Source organism: Rattus norvegicus, chromosome X, assembly GCF_021556685.1.
Source record: "Rattus norvegicus strain SHRSP/BbbUtx chromosome X, alternate assembly SHRSP_T2T, whole genome shotgun sequence".
Taxonomy (NCBI): Eukaryota; Metazoa; Chordata; class Mammalia; order Rodentia; family Muridae; genus Rattus; species Rattus norvegicus.
In genome coordinates, this window is record NC_141554.1 from 81,757,931 (window position 1) to 81,766,952 (window position 9,022).

The following is a 9,022-nucleotide window of genomic DNA, read 5'->3' on the forward strand; positions in this document are numbered from 1 at the left end:
TTTACGTTTCGATTGTTATTCCCCTTCCTGGTTTCCAGGCCAACATCCCCCTAATCCCTCCCCCTCCCCTTCCCTGTGGGTGTTCCCCTCCCCATCCTCCCCCCATTACCACCCTGCCCCCAACAATCACGTTCACTGGGGGTTCAGTCTTGGCAGGACCAGGGGCTTCCCCTTCCACTGGTACTCTTACTAGGATATTCTTTGCTACCTATGAGGTCAGAGTCCAGTTCAGTCTATGTATAGTCTTTGGGTAGTGGCTTAGTCCCTGGGATCTCTGGTTGGTTGGCATTGTTGTTCATATGGGGTCTCGAGCCCCTTCAAACTCTTCCAGTCCTTTCTGTGATTCCTTCAACAGGGGTCCCGTTTTCAGTTCAGTGGATTGCTGCTGGCATTCACCTATGTATTTGCTGTATTCTGTCTGTGTCTCTCAGGAGAGATCTACATCCAGTTCCTGTCGGTTCCTCAGAAAATTGGACATTGAACTACCCGAGGACCCAGCTATACCTCTCTTGGGCATATACCCAAAAGATGCCCCAACATATAACAAAGACACATGCTCCACTATGTTCATAGCAACCTTATTTATAATAGCCAGAAGCTGGAAAGAACCCAGATGCCCTTCAACAGAGGAATGGATACAGAAAATGTGGTACATCTACACAATGGAATATTACTCAGCTATCAAAAACAATGACTTTATGAAATTCATAGGCAAATGGATGGAACTGGAAAATATCATCCTGAGTGAGGTAACCCAATCACAGAAAAACACACATGGCATGCACTCATTGATAAGTGGCTATTAGCCCAAATGCTTGAATTACCCTAGATGCACAGAACACATGAAACACCCATTCAGAGCCTGCCCCACATACATTTGAGAGATAAAACAAGGGGTAAATGGGAGAAATTAGAGCAGTGTTTCTCAACCTTCCTAATGTTGTAGACACTTGTGACGCTCAACCAAAAAAAATTACTTTTCTTGCTTTTTCATAACCATAATTTTTGCTACTATAATATGTTTCTGATATTAGGATATCTGATGTGTGATCTCTGTGAAAAAGGTCATTTGAACCCCTAAAGAGGTCGTGACCCCCAGGTTGAGAACCACTGGATTAGAGGGCACAAAGGAAATAGGAAAATGATACTTTATAAATGTTTATTTTGCTTCATCCATCTTATCTAATTAGGTGGCTGCATATATATGGGCCACATGTGCCTTTGTTATATGTTGGGGCATCTTTTGGGTATATGGCCAAGAGAGGTATAGCTGTGTCCTCAGGTATTTCAATGTCCAATTTTTTGAGGAACCTCCAGACTGATTTCCAGAATGGTTGTACCAGTCTGCAATCCCACCAACAATGGTGAGTGATCGTTCTGCAGAGTCTTATCCTTGCACCTCGGCCAGTTATGGTTCTCAGAAGCTTCTCTGATGAAGGTTGAGGGATACCTGAATGTATGAGGATAATGCCGAATAATCAGGAGTTGGTTTAACATTGTGTCTATTCAGCAGTGTAATTGTAGACATTTCTCCCCTGGGGCATATAACTTGTTCACTCATTGGTTCCTGATCCAATATTGGTGCCAAGTATGGAGTTGACCATGTGGAGTTACCCTTAAACCTGATCAGGAAGTTATAGTTACTTGCACAACATTAACTGCTGGTGGGAGTGAAGTCTAGTACAACCATTGCAGGAGTGATGGTTTTTCAAAAAAACTGAGACTAGATCTACCACATGTATTAGTCATTCTATTGCTATAATAAAGCGCCATGAGCAAGCCCACAGCTAAGAACTACTTTCTTCAGCAAGGCTATACCTCCTAAGCCTTCTCAAACAGTGCTTCCAATTTAAGAACAAGTAGTCAAGTGCCAGAGACTATAGAGGACACTTCATTAAAATCATAACACACACAGTTTTCTTGTTTTCACATAGTGCTAAGAGCTGTGTCAAGAAAGCCTTTCCTTTCTTCTCCCTTTATTGTCCACTCATAGGTTGTGTAAAATCCAGAACCAGATATAGCATAAGATCATGTATATAGAGAAAAAATTCCTGTCAAAATGAAATATCAAGATCAATTCTAAGCTACACGGATGTGTTTACAGGGATACCTACTGAACCTAAACAATGCTATCTCAGGGTACACTCATTTTCTCTAATTAAATTTACTTCTCCCAAACACCAAAGTACAAAACAAAGAAACCCTCTTTTTTATGTAAGGGAGCCATCCTGTTTTAGTTCATCTATTTGGGAAGCTATAGAGCTTTCCATTGCAACTGCATGTGATTTCACGTTTTTAATGCAATGATTTGCATTTATGGACTGGCAAAGAACACTTCCATCACTTAGAGCATTATTCTTATGAGGAAGGAAATACATTTCAAAAATTTTATGTTAATTGAATGTGGAAAACATAATGGGCTCACACATTCAATGGCACAACATTAAGTTTTATATTCAAGTATAGAAAATGAAGCTATTGTAGTCACATGTGCAACTTTGAAATGATTGATCACATCCTCTCAATGACTATATCTCAACCGTGGGACATGTCCTAGGGATAGGAAACTTGAGGCATAGGCAGAAGCAGCAATGATCCCTTTACCCACAGCTTTACTTGTGTTTCACCTGAACTGTACCCTTCACTAGAATTCTCTAGTAGCTCTCATGTTTTTCCTTTGACAAAGCACCCTGTGATTCTTCCAATGTCTTAATCTTCCTCATTACAATGGATTAGTAAATCTAATTTTCTGAGAACTCATCCGTTTATGAATTGTTTGTGGCTAAAACACCATTCATCAATATTTTCCATTGGTTCAGGGAACTCAATGTTCTTCAACCTCTACGGACACAAAGTACATGGTTTTCTAGCTAAAAAGTCACATTAGTTTTCTATTCTATTCTAAATTACTGGAGGCCAAGCTTAGCTCAGTCATACTGTAGAAATGTTGTTCACAGTAATTAAATAAGAGATGCTGATAAAATGTCAAAGATCTTCTGCAATCTAAACAATTTAATCAGAGTTGAATTGCTGTGTGCTGACAGAAAATGCTAATAATTCAGTGACAACGATTTGGGAACAGAAATTAGGAAGAGTCGTGAGAAAAAAATTACTTTTGTATTCTAAAACGTCAGTGAGGAACCAAATTGGTATAAAGATTGTCTAACCCCTTATATTTTTGGTTGTGAGCCTAGCCCATTCAGAGCCTGCCCCACATGTGGCCATACATATACAGCCACCCAATTAGACAAGATGGATAAAGCAAAGAAGTGCAGGCCGACAGGAGCCAGATGTAGATCTCTCCTGAGAGACACAGCCAGAATACAGCAAATACAGAGGCGAATGCCAGCAGCAAACCACTGAACTGAGAATAGGACCCCCGTTGAAGGAATCAGAGAAAGAACTGGAAGAGCTTGAAGGGGCTCGAGACCCCATATGAACAACAATGCCAAGCAACCAGAGCTTCCAGGGACTAAGCCACTACCTAAAGACTATATATGGACTGACCCTGGACTCTGACCTCATAGGTAGCAATGAATATCCTAGTAAGAGCACCAGTGGAAGGGGAAGCCCTGGGTCCTGCTAAGACTGAACCCCCAGTGAACTAGACTGTTGGGGGGAGGGTGGCAATGGGGGGAGGGTGGGAAGGGGAACACCCATGAAGAAGGGGAAGGGGAGGGATTAGGGGGATGTTTGCCCAGAAACCGGGAAAGGGAATAACATTCGAAATGTAAATAAGAAATACTCAAGTTAATTAAAAAAAATAAAATAAAACAAAAAAAAGAAAAAAAGATTGTCTAACCCCAATTTCGAGTCTCAAAACTTCATCCTTCTGCTAATATTCAAAATTCTCTCAAACCTCTTCATCTATAACCCCGATGTACTTTTGCCAAATGCAGTTAAATCACAAACGTGGAGTTCAGAAATTCTCCTTAGAGTATAGGAACTTAAAATCTAGCTTCAAAGATCAGGAAATACACATGGATCAAATAAGGCAGAAGATGAGCTAGTATGTAATTATGCACATAACTCGTTGTACTAAATACACTTTTCAAATTTTTTAATGATTTTTAGAATAAGAGTTAAGATCGGGGGAAGTGAGTATAGCCTGAAGGAAGTGACTGGGCTGAGAAAGAACATTGAAAAGATGTCATCTTCTTTAAATTTTTCCAGCAGGAAATTTCTTAAGAAACTTTCATTCTCCTAGTAAACTAAAGTAATAATTATGTTTACTTGTAGGCTCCAGTGGCCATGTTCCACTTACTGCTAACAATTTCTTTAGGTTGTATGGTCATTAATACAACACATGAGATATATCTTCATTTTTCTATTCATTTATCTTGATTTTATTCCCGTTCATGTGTGTATTTATGCAGGTGCACACAGTGTCACATGTAGAGGTAACAGAATGGCTTAGCGGATTCAGTACCCTTCTTGCATTATGTGGAGCCTAAGGATCCAACTCAGATCATCTGGCTTGTTGGTAAGTGCTTTAACAGCTCAGAGACATCATATTTTCACAAAGCCATTTCATATGACTCAGTATAACACTGTGAAGTACATAAAGATTATTATGATTATCATTACAATTTCACAAGTGGTATGTCTTGGCATCAAACTGGTCAGCAATTCTACCAATGGGTTAGGAAATGGAGAACTAAGCCTGTGTCATGTGTTCATAAAACTAGTATTCCTTGCTAGATTTTCTAGCAGCTTTTTTATTTTTTTTCACATCTTTGGTCTACTTATTGAAATTCCATTATTGTTACTTCTTAAAAGTTCATTTTTAAGAAAGGAAGTTTATCTATTCATTCTACTATAAGATAGTATTCAAAACTTGGGAGCAAGATAAACATGTCCTTTTTTCATTGTCATTCAATAGCAAGGATCACTCAAAGATCATTTACAAACATAAACCTTGTTCAACTTCCTCTTAGGTATTGATCAGAAGCTCCAGACTTAGTAAAGCTACACACAGAAGTATAGATATTTGTGTAATGGAAACACAGATTGTTTTTGCTGTTGCAATGTTTGATACTAAAAATTATACTTTGTAGCTATGCCAAATCTTACCAATTTCAATCATCCTTTGAAAATGTCTATAAGTAGCTCCTTAAACAAATAGTTTTTCAGCATCTCAGTGTTTTGGTATATTACTGAAGACAAAGGGAGTTTGTGTTATAGTTAGGTGTATGCTGAATGAGTCTTACCCCTATGTGATCTCTTGATACTTGTGTCTGACAGATCCTTAGCAGTTACCTTTATTTTTTTTCACTGTAATTTGTAACTTTATTAAGAAGGAACCGATGTCAGCACTGCTATGTAAACGGTGACAAAGATCAAGGGAAACACATCAGGGATTATGTAGACAGTAATATACATTGTCCTTTATATAATCAATGTATAATAGTTAAGGAAACTTTAATCCTCAGTAAGCAAACATTTTTGCATACACTGCCTTTTCTTTATCTTTCTGTGCCTTTATCATTTGTTTGACTTTAAGCAATTCTGCCTGGATTGCTTTATCTCCTGGGGCTATCTCCTGCGCCTTCTTAAGGTCAGCCAATGCTTGATCATATTCTTTCAATCCTTTCCATCCCTGCACTTTTCGGTATAGTGCTTTAGTGTTTGAAGGATCCATTTCAAGAGCTTCAAGCGACTGTCAATCGCCCTCTGCCAATTTGACATCTTCAACTTACTAGGACCAATATTCAGCCACACACAACTTAAGGCTCTAGGTTGCAGTCTGGATAGATCTGCTTTCTCAGTAACAGCCTTTGAACTATCCACGTACCTTAAAACCTTCGTATATCTTTTAATAGCCATCTCCCAGTTCTGAGACTTGAAAAAAGTATTTCCAATGTTTTTTAAGTCTTCGAATATTAATAAAATTTTATCTACATCCTTTAAGTCTACTTTTGCATCCTCGGGGAAATCTGGATGACTACCCCCAGAGCCATCTTTGGGGAATATTCCCCAGTCATCCCCTTCCTTCAATTCTCTACATTCTGCAATAACACACAGTTTGGCAAGTTCTTCACCATTCAGGTCTCCATTTTCAAGCATCCTTGCCACAACTCGTCCTTTTATTACTTGACCAAATTTACCACATGTTTCCCATCCACATGAGGAGTTGGACCTGTTGTGATAAAGAACTGAGAACCATTTGTATTGGGGCCTGCATTTGCCATGCTCCGCAAACCCTCCCGATCATGCTTATAGTGAAAATTATCATCTTCAAATTTTTCACCATAAATATTCTCCACTTGTCCCATTCTGATTTGAGAAGTCTTCACCCTGAATCATAAATTTCTTAAAAATTCGGTGGAAAGGGCATCCTTTAAAATGCAGAGGTTTCCCAGCTGTCGATCTAGTGCCCTTTTCTCCTGTACACAATGCACGAAAGTTTTCTGCAGTTTTAGGAACAATATCTGCAAACAATTCTAAAACAATTTGTCCAACTCGCTTCCCGCTGATGTCCACGTCAAAGAAGACTCGAGGTTTCTTGGAATTGGAGGGCTTGGCTGCTGGGGATGGGTGGGACATCTTCACTGCAGGTGCTGGAATGCAGGACACAAGTGCCTCGTGCACGAGTAGGGCTCAAACTCTACCCACCTTTATTTTTCTTCTTTATTTTTTTTGCTTTAAATTTTTTTTTATTTTTTTTTCAGAGCTGGGGACCGAACCCAGGGCCTTGCGCTTGCTAGGCAAGCGCTCTACCACTGAGCTAAATCCCCAACCCATTTTTTTTCTTTATTAAGTTGAGTATTTCTTATTTACATTTCAATTGTTATTCCCCTTCCCGGTTTCTGGGCCAACATCCTCCAAACCCCTCCCCCTCCCCTTCTATATGGTTGTTCCCCTCCCAATCCTCCCCCCATTACCACCCTCCTCCCATCAATCATGTTCACTGGGGATTCAGTCTTAGCAGGACCCAGGGCTTCCCCTTCCACTGGTGCTCTTTCTAGGCTATTCATTGCTACCTATGAGGTCAGAGTCCAGGGTCAGTCCATGTATAGTCTTTGGGTAGTGGTTTAGTCCCTGGAAGCTCTGGTTGCTTGGCATTGTTGTTCATATGGGGTCTCGAGCCCCTTCAAGCTCTTTCAGTCCTTTCTCTGATTCCTTCAACGGGGGTCCCGTTCTCAGTTAAGTGGATTGCTGCTGGCATTCACCTATATATTTGCTGTATTCTGGCTGTGTTTCTCAGGAGAGATCTACCTCCGGTTCCTGTTGGTCTGCACATCTTTGACTCATCCATCCTGTCTAGTTTGGTGGCTGTATATGTATGGGCCATATGTGGGGCAGGCTCTGAATGGGTGTTCCTTCTACCTCTGTTCTAAACTTTGCCTCCCTATTCCCTGCCAAGGGTATTCTTGTTCCCCTTTTAAAGAAGGAGTGAAGCATTCTCATTTTGGTCATCCTCTTGAGTTTCATGTGTTCTGTGCATCTAGGGTAATTCAAGCATTTGGGCTAATAGCCACTTATCAATGAGTGCATACCATGTGTTTTTTTTTAATATTTATTTATTTTAAGTATATGAGTACACTGTTGCTCTCTTCAGACACATCAAAAGAGGGCATCTGATCCCTTTACAGATGGTTGTGAGCCACCAGTGGTTGCTTTGAAATGAACTCAGGACCTCTGGAAGAGCAGTTAATGCTCTTAACTACGCTTAACCATTTCTCCAGCTTCCAGCAGTTACCTTTCTTTAGAAGTTGTTGCCGCTTGGCCTATTTTTCACATAGTCACATATTTCCCATTGAACAAAGCAACACATTTGTGTCTACAATTTCTGCTTCATCTGCTTTTTTCAGCTTCAACAATGTTACTCTAATACGGATAAGTCAAGTTCATCGCTAACCTCCAGTATACTGACATCTCTCAACTGCTTTCATTGTCTGTTAGTTATTTTTCTTTTTTGTTCATTTTTGATCATTTTAAAACCCTGTTTTTCCTTAAATAATAATGAACAATTTTTTAGGAGATAAGTTCAAATTTATTACCCAATGAATTTGGGTACCTGGCCTCTGCCTATTATCCAGTCTCATCTTTCTGCCATACTTTTTTCATAACGTAGGTGACACAATACACAAGGAACACTAAAGTATGCTATTTAGGTTGTGATGGTCAAAGCTGATCCCCACCAACCCTAGCAACCATACTCAAGGGGCCACTTAAAGGGACAAGTAAATGGAGAAATCAGAGCTTGAGGATATATTCAATATGGCCACATTAGGTAAACAAACAAACAAACAAATAAATGAAAATGTCCAGTGATCTCTACCCCAAAGTCTGTCTTTGGGATCTTGATATGACAATTAGATTTAAATAGAAGGCCAAAAGCATGCATGCCTAAGCATTCCAGGCCAAGGTATGATCTCATTGTCTAGGTTCCAGTCTCTGATACAAGGTGGTCTGACAAGTTTTCAGAACTGTGTAAAATCTCTCATTTCCTTTGCTTGGTACCAGGTTTCAGCCTTTTCCTTCTTCCACCATGAGACTCGTAAGTTATGATTTCCAGGGATCTATTGTTTCAATACTCTAATAGTAAAAAAGAGACACATGAGGTTCTCTTAAAATACCTTCATTCATGTCAGGTCAGTTACAGTTATTTCAAGTATCCAAAGATGTTTTCTCAAACAGAGATGCCTTTCTACTTACTCTTCCCCTATTTATAACTCACTTATTCTTTACTTTGATGAATTCCTTGTTACCTTTAGCAAAACCGTAAACATCTTGTCTTCTTTACAAATTATGCATGCCTTGAAGACTGCTTATGTCTTTCTATATAAGAGCACTGAAACATCTAGACTTTGAACAAATGCTAGGAGGCATATAAAACACAGCTAGCAAGAAATCTTAACTCTACTTAAAATAGTACTATTGCATCCAATGCAGAGAAAAACTAAAATGATTGCGCAAGCATCTCAAATCCCTCTAGCCAACTACTAACTCTAATGCCGACTTAGGCGTGTATTACAGTGGTGTAGATATAAATGTTAGCATACTGCTGCTTTATTAT

At 39.5% G+C, this 9,022-nt stretch overlaps 1 pseudogene; it reads right to left on the minus strand.

The window, feature by feature from the left end:
* Positions 1–5,298: 5,298 nt before the first annotated feature.
* On the minus strand, positions 5,299–6,546 carry Ppid-ps17 (peptidylprolyl isomerase D, pseudogene 17; annotated as a pseudogene).
* Positions 6,547–9,022: the final 2,476 nt, after the last annotated feature.